The 13,174-nt window shown below is 38.2% G+C and overlaps 1 pseudogene; it reads left to right on the forward strand.

The window, feature by feature from the left end:
* Positions 1 to 9,579: 9,579 nt before the first annotated feature.
* Positions 9,580 to 13,174, forward strand: part of LOC138942825 (uncharacterized) — a 32,437-nt pseudogene continuing 28,842 nt past the window's right edge.

Raw genomic sequence — 13,174 nt, forward strand, 5'->3', positions numbered from 1 at the left:
ATTTTAGAGCAACAAAATAGCAACAAATTCTAGTGTATTTTATTTTTTGATTCGAGCATTCTATATATTTTTTTCACTATGGGGGGGGCTGGCTTAATGTCAAGCTAGCACCCCCCAATTTGAATGTAAATTCCTGCTAAACGGTTTGAGCAACAAAATTCGGACTACGGCAACTAATTAGCACATAATTAGCACTAAATTATTTGATGTATTTGATTTAATTTGGCGTTGGTGGGGGGGCTAACTTAATATGGGTTTGATATTAGTTAATTTTCTGCAAAATAATTATTAATTAGACATTTATATATATAAATATGAATATATAGATCAACATTGTGATAATATTCATATTATAAATTTTAAGAAAAATACGTTTAGTAAAAAAGCAAGATTTTATTAATTTTTGTCGAGTGTTACGCAGCTTAGTATGTAAAAAATTAAACTTGAAGAAATTGAAACTTTTTGTATGTATAAAAAAAATACTTAGAGAAAAAGACTCTATTAAAAACTCTAAAGGTATTATTTTCTAATATAAGAATATCGCATAAAACACCATTACATGAAACAATTATTTACTTAAATTTATTATTTATTTTGATTTACTTAAATTAAGTATCATAATTACTTAAAGTTTGTACTATTAGATTGCGATGTTTACAAAAATTAATTAATTAATTAATTAATTAATGTAAACAAAAAAATATTTGTTATGAAAAAATAAATTTTTTATTTAAAATATTTTTATTTGGTAAATATGCATATTAAGGTCCCACCTCCACAGGATAGTGATGTTAACATATGTTGTCAACATCATCGTCCTAAGTGACTTTTACCTTGATATAAGTGGCGGTCGCGATTCGTTAAAAAGTTATTAACAAAAAAAGATGGTAATTATGCAGTATAGGGGAGCCAGCTCCGATGACCTTGACTTTGACATATGTTGTCAAGGACATGACCCTGAGTAACTTTTCCTTATAACTTAATCGGCGGTCATTATTTATTAAAAAGTTATAAGAATAAGTTATAAGAATAAAGAAGTTTGAGAAATTTACCACTTTGTATCAGTACTAAAGGAAGTAATTGGCTAATATGTGTTTGCAGATACACTCACGGATGACGTTGACTTTGACATATGTTATCAACGTCATCGTCCTGAATGACCTTAATCTTGAAATAAGTGGCGGTTGCGATTCATTAAAAAAATATTAACAATAAAGATAGTAAAGCTTAAGATTAAGGGCAACCTCACCGATTTCAATGACCTTGATATAGTTGTCAAGGACATAAATTTAAGTAACTTTTTCTTCTAATTTAATCGTCGCTCGTTGCTTATTAAAAAGTTATTAACAAAAAAAATTTGAAATATACCAAAGCACATGCATGGACAGAAAGCACGCGCGCGCGCACACACGCACACGGGGGGTGCAAGGGGGGCCTTCGGCCGCCCTCCCGCATCCTCCCCGCCGGTAGGTAGGGTGGACCTCGCTTTACAACTTACAAAGTACGTGCTACATTGTAAAGAAAGCAAGGTCCACCCTGTCTACCGGCGGGGTGGGTGCGGGAGGGGGGCCAAAGGCCCCCTTGCACCCCCACTCCCGTGTGTGTGTGTGTGCGCGCGCGCGCGTGTGTGTGCGTGTGTGTGTGCGTGTGTGTGCGCGCGCGTGCTTCCTGTCCATGTATATCTTTGGTATATTTCAAAATTTTTTTGGTAATAACTTTTTAATAAGCAACGAACGACGATTAAATTAGAAGAAAAAGTTACTCGGAGTCATGTCCTTGACAACACATGTCAAAGTCAAGGTCATCGGAGCTGGCTCCCCTATACTGCATAATTACCATCTTTTTTTGTTAACAACTTTTTAACGAATCGCGACCGCCACTTATTTCAAGGTCAAGGTCACTTAGGACGATGACTTTGATAACATATGTATGTCAACATCACTATCCTGCGGGGGTGGGACCTTAATATGATGTTATAGCCCAAAACGGCTATAACCAAATTAGCATAATTATTAATTATTAAATATTATTTAACGTCTTCCGACTCTAACTCCAAGCCGAGGAAGACGTATAAAATTACGAGCGCAACCGCTGACAAAGCGAGGCACGCGCGGAGGCCACGCGATCGCAAGACTTGAAGAACGACCCGCCGGAAATGCAAGCAAAGAATATACATAGCTTACATCCGGGTTTTTTTTCACCCAAAATCGAGCGACACGACCACCTATGGTCCTGTCGCTAAGCTATCCCCTCCGAAAACGAATCAAACAGGAGGTGATAAAACTACCCATCTCAAACGAGCGCTAGGCAGTCTTAATCGCAAAATCACACGAAACAGTTATAATCATACAATTATATAGTGCGAATAGATTAACAATAGTAACCACGAGACGGACAAACGTAAATGGTTTATTAATAAAGAACTTCTCAGCTGATCTCGCGACGGCAGCCGCGATATCAGGCATGCGAAGCAACTCTATACCGCGATAAGCCGAGTTGAAGTGCGAGAAAGAAAAGAAGATATAAAGTTAATGTATTCGAATAAACGACCTTTTATTCTAATACGATTCCATAATTAATGAAAGCGACGAGAAGACTCTGTACGATCCTGAGCTGCTAAGTTCCAATTGGCCAACGATCCCAACAAAATCTCTGTACCTCCACGGAGGCACAACAATGCATATTTACCTTTTATTTTTAATTTGTTGTAAAAATATTACTATGTAAGAAAGTGTTCGGTAATTTGCGCCCCACTCATCACCTGCATGTGAAGCGGGTTAAACTGAATAGGAAGGTTTTTTACCATTTCATGCGATTTTTGCAATAATTAATAAGAAATTAATTAATAAAAATCAATCAATCCGCGCGAGTACAATTGCGCGACGAAACAACTCAATCTTATGCGGCGAAAAGAAACAGTTTAATGTTACATGAGTGCTCGGCGTGCGACGGGGGAGAGGGAGAAGAACGATTTACAAAAGACAATAGCCATGTATGTACATACACGTGCCGGTATGAATGGTGTCCGTTAGATGTGTGTGTACGTGTAAGCAACCGAAAATCATACATACGTATATGGATGTGTGAAGTGGCACCTCTATGTTACGATACTATAGTTCTGTTAAGAGTTCTGAGTTATTTAGAACAAAAGAAAGAGTTCTTGATAATTTTTATAAAGAGTTCTGTCCATTATCACAATGAAAGCAGATTTCGAAAAATGGGGGTGCCAACTTCACGATTTTTGACACATCAAAATTAAATAGTCCTGAGCATAGTTCTGATGCTCTTTTGAATAGTTACATAGTTCCTCATACTTTTTTGCAAGAGTTCTGCAGTTTTTAGTTTAAAAAATTAACTTCAAATATCAGAGATATTTTCGAAATCACGAGTTCTGATCGAAAATGTCAGAGTTCTGAATTACATTCGATAAGATAAATATAATCGCGAAAACCGTATGGTCCTAGCTATTATAGTTACCGAAATATTGAATTTTTAAAATTAATATACTTTTATAAAAAATTTTGGAAATCACGAGTTCTGATTAAAAATGTCGGAGTTCTGAATTATATTGGATAAAACAAGTATAATCGCGAAAACCGCATGGTTCTAGCTATTATAGTTACCGAAATATCGAATTTTTAAAATTAATATACTTTTATAAAAAAATTTGAAAAACACGAGTTTTGATCGAAAATGTTAGAGTTTTGAATTACATTCGATAAGACAAATATAATCGCGAAAACCGCATGGTCCTAGCTATTATAATTACCGAAAGATCGAATTTTTAAAATTAATATACTTTTATGAAAAATTTAATAAATACAAGTTCTAGTAAAAAATCTTAAGTTCCGAACCATACTCGATAAGACGAAAAAGAAAAGTAAAGATTTCATAACTCTAGTTTTAATTGCATAACTCTATTATATTATAGTTTCTGAGATATCGCGTTTTAACTATATTTTATATACAATATATATTGGAAATCTGGCGGCGCGACTTTTGTCATTTGATCTTAGGAGAATACCGCGTTTCGCCGCTATCTCGCAAGAGTATCGAGCCGCGCGATAGCATTGTTGTCGGCTCGATCCAAGGAAAATCGGGTGTTTCAGATCTTAATCGTTATTATTTACCACAGGCTTTAAAGATATCCCTACAAGTTAAATTTATTAATTATTTAAGTTGCTCTTAAATAATAAATTGTCAATTTTCTTTGTCTTTAATTTGACAAAAGATCATTTTAATAAAAAAGAGAAGTATGAGATCGAAATGAGATAACGAGATAATGATAAAGACAGCGCGGTGTCTTATAGCTGTCTCGCTACACGCGCTGCATTCAAGCGTAGAGCGAGTGAGATAGCTATTGGACACCACTAGCCGACATCACGTTTTGCATTGCTTTCTCTCTCGATCGTGCGACATGCGATGCAATGAATATCGGTGTAACGATGCACCCCCCATCGTTACCCGGCACGTAGCCAGCCGGAAGTCTGCCGCCCGGCGAACACCAGCCGGGCAGTGGCAGAGGCGCCTAGCGCCCTTTTTTAATCTCTCAAAACCGCGGTTGTGATAAACAACCATACGGCCGTTATACGGCCGCCGTTACGCCGAAGACCGAGCATAGCCGAGCGCTGCCGGAAGATCCCGAGCGTCACCCGCCGAATTGCCGCGTCGTTTCGCCCAGGGGAAGCGACGCGTTTACCGTAATTTACCCGCCGAAAAACAACGCGTCGTTATCCCCACCCGGGGGCGAACGACGCAATTACCGATAGACGCTCGGGTATAAGAAGACAACGTTTCGGCATCTCGAGACCAGAACGATTCCTGAATCCGCTCGAGCTGTACGCTCCGAGATACCAGAAACCGATCCTGAAAAGTCGTAGCAACGACGGAACGTGGGGTTGACGTGTTCGCAGCCTCCGCCGAGCATTCTCGGCTTCCGTGCAGTCTCCGAACTCCTGACACAAATCCGACCGACTCGACGAGAGCGGAGTGTTCGCCGCTCTCCGAGACTACGGTCTATCATTCGACCGCTCCAGCTAGCCGGATCGTGGGTTTGCGAGTTCGCTGCCCCGTCGAGTTTTCTCGACTCCGACACGCTACCCTCCACTCCGCGAACGGAAGCAGGGACGGAGAGTTCTCCGCCCGGTCGAGGGTACTCGATCTCCGCTCGCCTTCCCCGACCACTGGGAATACGCGATTAATCCCGCGACCACATTAATACTATTATCACACCGAAATACCTACCGCCTAATATTTCATTCTATTCCACGCGCCGTCAAAATAAACACGGCCTTGCCGTATACGCGCCGACCGACCGCGCCCAACTTCTTGCGCGTCTCGCGCGCCGTCAAAATAAACACGGCCTTGCCGTATACGCGCCGACCGACCGCGCCCGATTTCTTGCGCGCTTCGCGTGCCGTCAAAATAAACACGGTTTTACGGATATTGTAAGCGGTTCGATATATCGAACATCGCGCACCGAATAATCTAAGCGCATTATATCCAGCGCGTTGCACTATCCACCGCACGCTCACTATTGTACATCGACCATTGCCGAAAGAGGCAAATAAAGACAATATCTAAATCTTTCGTGTGTCTCACCTTTTCACGAGCCCTGATCCCGACCGAGTTTATCCACGCACTCGCGAAAAGCGACCCCGTTACATCGGAATACCCCCCCCCCCCGCCTCCTTCCACTTTCTCCTTCACTCCTTGATTTTCTTTGCGCTTCAAATTACACGTGCGTACGCGATTTTCATTTGTATACGGTGATGCTTTCGACTGTACATACACACCCGCCACCAAACACCATTTTTGCTGGTGTATATAACCATACAATATGCGAAACAGACAGGGAATTTATTTTACTAATATTATTTACCAACTTATACATTATAAGCTGCTTTCAAAAAAAGTATAATATTGATTCAATATTTTTTTTTTAAATACGATAAATTTTTCAGCTTATGTTTTTGCTTATCTTCGGTAATACAATTTATGACATTAAATTATTTGATACATGTTATGACTCTAAAATATGCTGTTGTTTATGAAACATTGTTGAAACTTAAATATTAGAACGTTTAAGTAGTTTTTGAATGTCAAAATCGATATTTTAAATGTATAAGTATAAATATTTTTTAACGTATATAAAGTTTTTTGACATGTATTTAAAGCATGATTTGAATATCATATTATGTTTTTTTTTTAAATAATAATAGAAAGTAAATATAAATAGAAAAATGTAGAGAGAGTAGAACTTCATTGACTTTTTTAATTTGCAACATGTTATGTCCATGTCTGGATCATTTTTATTGTCTGCACTTTTTTTTTTTTTTACTTTATTTATGTGTTTCATTTTTCTATATTATCGAAGATAAGCAAAAATGTTTGTACATGTTGCAAAAAAATTGACTCAATATCTTTACTTTAAAAGTAGAGTATAAAGTATGAAGTACTGTTTTATATACTGTATAATCAGAAGACAAATGTATCATTTGAGATCATACATTTATAGTTTATTACTTAATCTATTTTTTTTTTAAATGAATTCTTCATTTTTTGTAAATAAATCGCATATTGATTTTGATCGTCTTTTACAAGACAAGCAGAAATTACATGGAGTATTCCGCCTCGTTCCCACTCAGGAGACACTCTATTTTGATTATTATAATATTAGTGGCGCCATCTGTTAGTGACCTCGAATTATACATTTAATATATATGCGTAATGTCCTCAAATTAAACATTTAATATATGGATACTTTGAGTCCTGACCCCGAAATATGCAAAAGTCTCCAAAATATTCATTCGCTCGACATTTTGTCCCCAAAGCAAACGCTTGACATATATATATATATATATATATATATTCATTCATGTACATATACATACGCACGCACACACACACGCACATTTACAAACATATATACATATATGGATATACAAATATACATATATACACACATAATACTCATCCATTCGTATATATACACACATATATGCATATACAAAGTATCCCGTAAGAACCATATCGCCTCTCGTGTGCATCTAGGGCGTCTAGGGCTGGTTAAACTGAGTAGAAAGAATTCAAAACTATATCAATTAGATTTATAAGAAATTAAATTGTTCTACGCATTATTGAGGTCCAATAATAAAATATATTTAATAATAAAATATATTTAACTATAATTTAATAATAACATATATTTAACTATAGATATTGTTGTGAGAATCTCTTCTTTCTCTCTCTCTCTCTCTCTCTCTCTCTCTCTCTCTCTCTCTCTCTCTCTCTTTTTCTCTCTCATATTTTCTTTCTCGTTTTTTTTAATAAATATGAAGTCGGGAATATTTGACAACATCTCGAAGCGGATTTCCTAGGACAAAGTTTGGTAAATATTATTATTTTATCTATACAAGGCTGCTGTGCGCCTATTAAAGTAGCTGCTGTGCGTTCATACAGGCGGATGTGCGCCTATTAAAGTAGCTGCTGTGCGCTCATACAGGCTGCTGTGCGCCTATTAAAATCGCTGCTATGCGCTCATACAGGCTGCTGTGCGCCTATTGAAATAGTTGCTGTGCGCTCATACGGGCTGCTGTGCGGTTATACAAATTATTATTTATTACAAAGTTTTGCACTTCCAAAAATATTACTTTGTCTATACAAATCTACGCGTGTGCGCCTACAAAAAAGAAGCTATATACTTTAATATATATAATTACTCATATATAAAATAGATTATATTTTTACCAAGTTCAAAAACAAAAAATGTCTGTGCAAACAAAGGCAAATATAATTTTGATGTCTACAGAAAGAGACATAATTGTTCGAAGTGAATGGCTGACGGATATGCACATGTATCATTTCCAACGTCTGTTAGAAAATTGTTTAGATTATAGAATTGTTGAAACATGGCGAATACAATGTCCTGATACAATACAACCTGTTTCATAAGATAAAAACATATATAAATATTGCATAGTTCATCGAATTCATTTGATGGACATTGGGTTTGTAGTTATTATAACATAAAGGATATATTTATTTACGATTCTCTAAATTCTAAAAAATTACATGAACATCATAAACAATTTTTAACAAGATTATTTCCAACATATAATTTTGAAAAGCGTTCTGTCAAATTTCCTACCGTACAACGTCAACCAAATGGTAATGATTGTGGTGTTTTTGCAATAGCTTTTGCGATTTCTTCGTTATTTAATATTAAACCTGAAAAAGTAAAGTATGATCACAATTTAATGCGTCTGCATTTGTTGAAAATTTTTGAAACAAATGTAATAGAGTATTTTCCTCAAGATTTACAATATATTCCTCATAAAGTGCTTCCATTAGCAGTAGTAAAAGCAAGAGAGGTTGAAGCTATTCGTATGCGTACGAAACGTCAATATGAGACAAAACAACAAAAATTAAGATTAGAAGGAAGTTGCGAGATTTCTCAATTTAAAAAAGTTTCAAGTAATAGTCAGTTACAAACGGAATGCATTTCATAACAATGTCCAGAAATACTGACTAATTTAGAAAATAATCGTGCTAAAATGCGGCAGCAATATGCACAAGATTAGGAAAATAATTGCGCTAAAAAGCGGCGTCAATATGCATTAAATTTGGAAAATAATCGCGCTAAAAAGCGACAGCAATATGTACAAGATTTGGAAAATAATCGCGCTAAAAAGCGAAATCAATATAAACAAGATTCTGTAAGACAATGTGCACAAAAACGTGAACGTTATTATATAAATATTCAGCACGAACGAGATAGACAAAAGAAATTAGATTCTAATGACAAATGACTTTATAACAAACGATATTACCAAAAAAAGCTCAAAATTCGTCAAAACTATTACTAGAAAATATAAAAAATTCTGGTCACAAAATTCTATACAAATTCGTGATTCTTTGGAAATATTTATTGAAGATATTATGAAAAAACTCACTATTAGAGGCTATATCAAGAAACAATTAGAAGCCGAAAAAATCGTACGTTGGTGTATGCATATTAGAAACAATCATGTTCGCAATATGTACAAAATGTTAGCTTTGATTAAAAAGAAATCTGAAATGAGTTTGACTCTTGTTGCTAAATGTTTTACAATTGAAGAGAAATTACATGCGTTATGTGGCATATCCAGGCATACAGCTTTATCCGAAAATTGTTTTATTGATTCTACATACCATAATGTAACTTTATCAGATCTTTTGGAAATGAATACGGAAGAATAAGTAGTAAATATATTACTGTTAATAAAAGTATAAGCAAAAAAATCGTGGTTGTACAATACTTCATGTAAAATAAACAATCCGTTTCTAATTGACCGTTACCAGAAATTCCTCGAAACTATAAATACATGTACTTTAAAGAATGTACCAAAATTGATACAAAGTATTCATGAATGTACTATGAAAACTTCAAATGAGAAATTGGGCCATACACGTAGCTGTCATATTGATTTAACACTTTACAAAGGAATGTTTCTTTCAGTTCAATTATTATCGCCTCATTTTCCAAAAGTAAGAAATATTAAACGTTTAATTCATCAATTTACAGGTTTTTATCGAAAGATGGAAAATTTCGATAAGGCATTAGCTTGTGCTGATTTGAACACATTAAATGAAATTGTAAGTTCTGCACAAGAAAAAGCAGATACATGCAAACATCAACAAACGGATACAATTCTTAGCAGTGATGATATTTCTAAATATTGTAAAACGTTTGAGACTTTGATTAAACGTTCAACAGACACACGACGGCATATTTGTGTATTATGTGAGAAATCGTGTTATAAAAAAAATGTTTCTGAAGTCAATAATATTCAAACACAAATAAACATTTAAATTTGGAGAGATTTAATGATACATATAACAACAAAAAATTAATGCGAAATACATTTGTAATTACTGTGTAGGCAAATTTTGTAAAGGCCTAATGCCTACATATTGCATTTTGAATAATCTCTTCACAGCTGAAGTGCCCGAAATAATATCATCTCTTAACGCATTTGACTTATCTCTTAATACATGTTCTACTATTGACCCAGTAAACGATAATCACGAATTAAATATTTTAATTAGAGCTATCTCGACAAAATCAAAGATTATTTAGGAAGAGATAGTTGATGTTAAAAAAGTATTTTACGCTTTAACAAGGTTAAAGCGCAACAATACTTTATATTCTCAAATTATATTGCCAAATAATCACAATGATTTATGTTTCGCAAAATTAAAAAATTCAGAATTCCAAATAGAAGAGATACAAAATAATATAGAAGCGACATTGGATGACGAGTCTGAATTATTAAATGATCCGATGAAAGAAATCAAAAATGATATAAAAGTTACATTAGAGTATTAGAGAATCAATAGAAAGCAATGTTAACTCAAATTTCGGATGAGAGTGATGGCTATTATGAACAATATATTATTTATGCCTTATATGAAAAGAAAGCAAATAAAACTGCGACAACCTTATATCAAATGTTAAAAATTCAGGACTTGTCTTTGGATAATCGTGAACAATATTTAGATTTAATATGTTTTCCAGATTTATATCCTTTTAGTATTAACCGACAACATGAGAATAGGCAAGTCAAACTTTTTAATCATGAATTTGTTAAATGTCGTTTGACATCTAAACATCTACAGTACAGACTAAATCAACAATAAGTAGGATAGTATGGCCGGTTTTGGCTCAGTTTTGTGTGAGTGTGAGAGAGAGGGTATCGTTGGGGAGGAAGAGAGAGAGATAGTTTCGGAGCAGTTTGTAGGCGCCCGAGGGATGGAGAGCGGGCTGGGCGGGTGCATGGGGGGGTAAGTAGGGTGAGAGGGGAAGCGCGGCCGGGGGGAAGCGGTGGGTACGAGCCGCCGAGAGCGCTCGAGAGATAGCGCTCGGGGGGTGGCGGTTCCTCCCGATTCGCGACCTTGACGCGACTCGCGCTTCTAGCGCGCGATCCGCCGTCGCAATTCTTTAGGGGGGCGCGCCGCTTCTAGCGCGCGATCCGCGAGCGGGCGGCGGGCGCCCGGCGTCGACGGGGCGGGGGATCGTCGGTGGGCGGTCGAGCGGACGGAGGGGCGTCCCTCGTCGCTCTCCTCTTCTCGAGGCGCGCGTTAGCGCGAGCGCGCTTGTCGCTTTAGCGAGATGGCGAATCTTCGAAAGGTCGTGAAATAAAGAGATATCGTCGTTCTAGCGAAAGAGGAGAGGTGTTTTTATTGTTTTCTTTTACAAATTTTTTAATATATTAATAATACGATGATACGAGTACGCGAGTGAGCGTATCACGATTCTCCGAAGAGCAGAGCCTGCAGTTCGCAATCGATTATATCGTTGCGGTCGAAGTTATAGCTCTCGCGTATCATCGCGGGAATAAGCGCCTTATCGCGAGCGCCTGCCGCGATATCGAGAAAACGAATTAGCTTGTTGTCCACGCGCGCGGTTAAACCGCTTAAAGATGCAACGATGCGGTTGACGCAAAGTTCCAGATTTAATATATTTACGACGGTGCCCTTCGATACGGCTAGGCGAATTTTAGGCGTTTCGAGACGAAATATTCGGAGATTGTTGAGTTTGCCGAATCGTAGCGTCAACTGTCCGATGTGTATTGGCGTCAGACGCGCCTCGTCGCGCTCGTCGGAGCGAAAGTGCGACACAAGCGCGGGTCGTAGATCGAGCAGTTCCTTCCACGTATCCGACGTTAGCGAGATCTCTTTGCCGTGACAATCTCCGAGGACGATTTCTACGAAAGAGGGTCGGCTGACGTTAACGCTAATTTCCAGATGTTTATATGCGGTTTTGGTCAATGGATAGCGTCTTCCTAAGATTCTGAGCGGTCGCGCGACCGAGACGTCCGCATCGTGTCTTGGCGTTCGATCGCGATCTCGTCTAAAAAATAGATATGAGCGATGAGAAAAACGGTGTTAGCGAATTATTAGTTCGAATAAATGTTCGATAGTCTTACCCATTGTCCATTTTAGCTTTTTTAGCGTATTCCGCGCTATCTTCGCGGTCTCGTTCGGTTAGTCTCGATCGATCGTCGAATGAGTGTTGCTGCTGCGGTTGTCCCCCCATTGTCGCGTACATCGTCGCTCGTTTTTTCTCGTTCTTTCTCGTTTGTTCTTTTTCGCGCGTTAGCTTCGGTGTTCTCCGTCAATAATGAAGCGCTTAATGGATGGACGGTCTTTATATACTCGCGTAGAGATCGCTTCTTCCCCTTTCGCGCGTTTTCTCTTATATATTCTATTTTTAAAAAATAACGGTAGGATCGCTCTAGTCGTTCTCATCGTCGATTCTCTCTTTCTCGATCGTGTCGCTGAGACGATAGACGCAACTAAGGAGATCGCGCAATTGCCTTAGCAGTCCATCCGTAGGACACTCGATGCCGAGCGCGTGTAGATCGAAAGGACCCGCCGAGGTTACGGTATTTGTAAATTCGTTGAAGGCGTAGAACTGACGTTTGGCGAAGAAATATAGATTACCATCGATGTATCGGAAGGCCGACGTTATCGCGGACGGAATTCCGGGAAATATATCTTTTAATGGAGCGTGTCTAATGACTATCATGTGACACTCGTCGATTTCCGCGACTTTATCATCGTCGTATATAGCGTAGGTTCGTCCCGTGTGCGTATTTATCGCTGCGTTGATTTTAACGTTTCGGGGAAGTTCGATATCGTGGAGATATCTCAGCCAGCCCGATTTTAGTTTAAGACTGGGATATTCCGCGAGGTAGATCGAATCGTTCGCGAATAGCGCGAAATCGCCCGAGGGTCTTCGATACGCGGCGGATAGACGCGTAAAATTCGCCGGTAGAAACGTCGCGTAATCCGTGAGCGTCATGGGTCTACCGTAACGCTTTTCGGTCATGTCGACCGACCATATGTTGCGGCGATTAGCTATATATAATCGATGATTCATTATTAGCGCGGCGTCCACGCGTCGTAATGCGCAGAGATCCGCGCGCGCTGGGTCGGTCGGCGCGACGCTCGTCGTCGCGGGCGCCGCGGTGGTCGCAGGAGTCGCCGTTGGATAGTTTCCGTCGTCGTGAGATCCGTACAGATTCTGTATAGCGAGAATGTCTTCTATGCTCAGCTTAACTGGAAATTGATTCTCAATGTCGGGTATATACGGGAACATTAGAGTCATTGCGCATACTATGCTGTAGAC

Source organism: Polyergus mexicanus, unplaced genomic scaffold (genome assembly GCF_030449975.1).
Source record: "Polyergus mexicanus isolate NDT 795.1 unplaced genomic scaffold, iyPolMexi1.0 SCAF_24, whole genome shotgun sequence".
Classification (NCBI taxonomy): Eukaryota; Metazoa; Arthropoda; class Insecta; order Hymenoptera; family Formicidae; genus Polyergus; species Polyergus mexicanus.